Source organism: Octopus bimaculoides, chromosome 19, assembly GCF_046866305.1.
Source record: "Octopus bimaculoides isolate indiv1 chromosome 19, ASM4686630v1, whole genome shotgun sequence".
NCBI lineage: Eukaryota > Metazoa > Mollusca > Cephalopoda > Octopoda > Octopodidae > Octopus > Octopus bimaculoides.
Window position 1 is genome coordinate 11,200,468 of NC_142946.1, and position 5,000 is coordinate 11,205,467.

Sequence of the window (5,000 nt, forward strand, 5' to 3'; positions counted from 1 at the left end):
ATTCGCCTCTTGTGTGTTTTACTCCTTAGCAGGTCTTCGTTAAGCAAAGGTGGCGTCTTTGCTGTTTGTGGCGTTGCTTTCCTAAGGATTGTCATTGTGTAGTGGTGCAGGTGGTGGTATTAATGCCGCTAATGATGGGAATATTATTGACAGAGGTGATACGAATGTTAATACCTCACGGGGTTGGGTGGTGTTTGTAGCTCTTGTGAGTTGAGGCACTATATCTTGCAAATCATTTTACGGTAGATCTATAAGACTGGGGTTGGATTAGCGTTGCCATGGGTGCTGGATTAGTGGTGTTGTTATAATGTTAGCTGCGCATAAAGCGATGCTCGCAGATGAGGTGTCTACGAGTGGTGTTAATGAAGGTGTTTATCGTGGAGTTGTGTCGAAATGTATTGGTGGTTATGTGAGGTGGGTCGGCAGTGAAGTAAATATTCCTAGAAATGGCGATGTTCTTTTATGTATCTTGTGTATTTTATGTTTTCAATTGGTAATTTTTTGATCGACCCAGAAATGATGAAAAGCTAAGTCTGCCTTCAGAGAATTTGATCTCAGAACGTAAAGGGAGACCAAATGGCGCTGGGAAATTTGTCCAGGTTGCTAACGATTCTGCCACCTCACAGCCTAGCAACGCTACTAATATTAGTTTGAAATGTTGGCACAAGGCCATCAATTTCAGGGTAGTTCATACATTGACCCCGGTGTTCAACTGGTACTTATTTGATCTACCTAAAAAGAATAAAAGGCCTACTCTTGGAATATAAAATTATAAAAGATTTTCAGATGGTCATGCCTTTAATGATTACTTGCTTTTATTTACTTTTACATACTTAATTAATAATTAGCTTTCCCCATCATAATATAAATAGATCTAAAGGACGGGCTTCTCTCAGGTTCCGTATACCAAATTCACTCACATGGGTTTGGTCGGCCCAAGGCTTGTTCAAACTACCACGCCGTTGGACTGAACCCAGAGCCATGTGGTTAGGAAGAAAGCTTCTCACCACACAACCACGATTGCGCCAATATATGCTCAAATCCATTGTCATGTTGTCCAGGGAGTTTTATCCCTATTGGGGACACCCGAAACCATAATACAGAAATCGTTTCTCTAGATATCTTACGGTGTCACTTGAGAGACTAAATACCGTCTATTACTATGAGGTTATATGACCAGGTCTGTTTTTTTTTTTGTTTTTTTTTTTTTTTGGTGCAGGACTCACGTTGTCTTCGTTTTAGCTGTTGGTTTGCTGTTGCAATAATCAGAACGTCGGTTGTAATTCAAGTGCTGTTGCTGTAATTGATATTTAGATGAAAGGGAAATGTTGGTGTTGATACGGTAAGCAATGTTGTTTCCGCTCGTGATGATGATGATGGTGATGATGATAAGATAAAGACGGCGTTGGTACTGGTGTCCTTCGTGATGGTAGTAATAATGATGATGATGATGACGGCGACGATGACAAAGACGACGATGAGGATTACAAAGATGATTCTGACGACGATGATGATGATGATGAAGATAATGATGATGATGTTGGTGGTGGTTGCGGTGAAGATGGTGGTGGCGGTGGTGGTGGTGGTGAAGGTGAGGATGATGATGATTTTGAAGATGAGGAGGAGGAGGTTGACGGATATAATGATGATGATCATAGTGCTGATGATGATGATGATGATGAGAATAATGATGATGATGATGTTGATGATAATGATGACGACGACGACGACGACGACGACGACGATGATGATGATGATGTCGATGATGATGATGAGGAGGAGGAGGAGGAGGAGGAGGAGGAGGAAGAGGAAGAGGAGAGGGAGCAGCAACAGCAGCAGCAGCAGCAACAGAAGGATGGCAATGATGATGATGATGACAAAGATTACGATCATGATAATGTTGTTGCTGCTGATTATCACAAAGGTGGGGTGATGATGATGATGATGATGATGATGATGATGATGATGATGACGATGACGACGACGACGACGACGATGATTGTGATGATGATGATGATGATGATGATGATGGCGATTTTAAGCAGTGATTTGTTTGCTGTGAGGGAAAGAGTGGTGTTACCACGGCTGGTATTAACCAGGATGGAAAGGGGAAGCTTTCGGTAAATTGGTGAAGGGTGACCAGCGTAAAAAAAAATGAAGCGGGGTGTGTGAGAGGAAAACCCCAGTAAATAGTTAAAGGAATAAGGGTTGTGGTGGTGGTGGTGGTGCTGGGAGTGTATGGAATGGAGAAATGATTGCCTAAAAGGTGTAAGACATGTCACTCTGGTCGTGGGAAGCCCTTGAGAAAAATTGGAGGGTGTAACGTGAGGCGGACATCGCACAATGCAAACAATAACACTTTTAACAGTCGTCGCTAGGTGTGTGTACTATTACCGGATTGAAACGGTTAAACAAATACACACACGCACACACACGCACACACGTAGACACATCCGTATATATATTAAAGACACATGCGCGAGCATGCACACAAACACACGTACACTCGAGCACAAATACACACAAACACACACATGCACTGAAGTAAACAGAGCCATATGTTAATATACGCACATATAAACACACACACAAAGAAAGACATTGACTGTTCCAGAAAGGACAGAATATGTGTGCATAATAGCTGTATAAACGTTCGCACTATACTCATACATCATACATCTATACACGCATACACACATAAATACACATATATATATATATGAATATATATATATATATATATATATATATATATATATATATACATATATAACAGATACGCATAAGCATATACATATAGGTATATATAACATGAATACGTTGTCTGATCAGTAAATATCCGGACTGTTGCCATAGTAACGAGGCTAAAGCACTGTTGTACATGCACACTAAGGTTTAACGTTCCAGCTCGCTTTTGCTGTTTACAGCAGTTACTGAAAGAAAGGTGTGTAGTGGGTGATCATCGTATTGATCCGCACATGCCCCACCTCAAGGAAAATAGTGCGCCCTTCCAAATAATGTTATTACGCCCTTTTCTCTTGGCATTGAATTCTCTTCTGACCTTATGCCCGCTCTTCACGAAACTCCTACGACTGGCCCTGATATATATATATATATATATATATATATATATATATATATATATATATATATATATATATATATATATATATATATATATATATATATATATATATTTATATATACATTTTCCCATTCCAATGTATTACTTATTCACAAATATGCACTGTTATATATATATATAAGTTTGTGCAGAGGCGATACCATGGCCAATGAAATAAATCCGAGGCGTGGTTATTGCTAGTTGAAAATTTATATATATATTCAAACGTAAGATCCAAGGATCAAAGTGTAGGAAGTTGGAAGCTTCGACGAATCCATTGAAGGTATAGAAACAAATTTCAAGAACATTAGCAGTTTGTTGACGTATAAGGTCGTAATTTGTTCCCTTATTGAGGTTCTATAAGCTGAATAACCTTATTTTATAGCTTACGGATAGTAACTAGTTTTACTGAGAATGCGAATAAAATTAAGGACTGGCGTAGGTAAAACACAGGCTACATAGGTTCTATAGCTAACAGAACCGCTAAATCAGTCATTGCCCAAATGAGAGCTAATCCGCTTGCTACTCTTAGTGTCGAAGATACCATAATCAAATGAAGCTTACATTGTCGTCGAAGGATCTCATGTTAACTCGCAGGAGACTCAATCGAAAAAGCGTGGAAAGTACAGAGTTAGAGAAGAAAATGGAAAGCATATTTGTGAAGAAGTAATACATGGGAGTGTGTAAATGTTTAAACTTAAGGAAAAAAATAAGATTACGAAAAAGAAAAGGAGACGGGGACGAATAGGTGAAAACCTTTGGTATTATTGAAGCTGGCTAAGGGAATATCTTTGTGAATATACAAGTAAATATATTGGTACGCTGTAAATACAGTTAAACAGAGTAAAAAATGAAAGATGTAGGAGTGGTATAGATTTAGAATTGGTTAGGAGACGAGGGAAAAAATATGAAGATGCGAGATAATGTTTTGGTCTGTAGGGGAACATAGCTGTTCCAGGCGAATTTTAAAATTATATAAGCGCATATTTGTGTGCACGCGTTTATTTTTTGAGAGCACCTGTAGTATCTGGTTGGTGTGTATGCGCTTGTGGGCGCTAGTATATTGTCCTGTACAGAAGGAAGGTGTAAGGAGAGAAATATTAGGGAAAATATAAGGTATAAAAAGATAGAGTAATAAAATAATGAAAAAAATGCATCGGAGGGGTGATACATACTCTGCGCGCACAAGAATAAAATAAGATTTAATTTAATAAGTATATTCTCAGATGAATTCGTATTTGAATAAAATTACATGAAGACTTATTTCCCGTACTTAGTTTTTATGCATATGTCAAAAAGAAAAAAAAATCGATTCACCTGTCCGCTAGTTTTGAAGATAATGAAACTAAAATTTTGTGAATTCGAACCACTTACGCAATGAGTATTTCAACCTAATTTAGTGAAAATCTGTTCAGCCATTTTCCAGTAGTTTTGCAAAGACACACACCAACAAACAGATCAAGGCAAACGACTATAATAACCCTGCTTCGCTTACAAGTACAGGGTCAAAGAATTATGAAAATAAAAATGAAAAATAAGACTACCCTATTCCAGACATAATATCAAACGGCAGAATGAGACTTCATGCAGCAGTGGACTGATATTAACAATATACTTCATAGAATAGCCAGGTTGTTATAATTACAGCATGGCAATGGTATATCATATATTCGAAGTCAGAGTAGTTGTAGAATTAAATATGCACCTCAAGAAAACAAATATGCTGCAAATTCAGCTGTACTTTACCTACAAGGGGAGTTCTACAAAAAGTTACATATATGAAGAATTAATAAATTACGTAGAGAAAATTTCAGATATCTACCTGAGCAATATTTCATTGCATAGCTTAATCTACGTTTCTTCACCTGAAGGTCAT

The 5,000-nt window shown here is 37.9% G+C and overlaps 1 pseudogene; it reads left to right on the forward strand.

Moving 5' to 3' along the window:
• The first annotated feature begins 3,264 nt into the window (after positions 1–3,264).
• Positions 3,265–3,407, forward strand: LOC128250175 (U4 spliceosomal RNA; annotated as a pseudogene).
• The last annotated feature ends 1,593 nt before the right edge of the window (positions 3,408–5,000 follow it).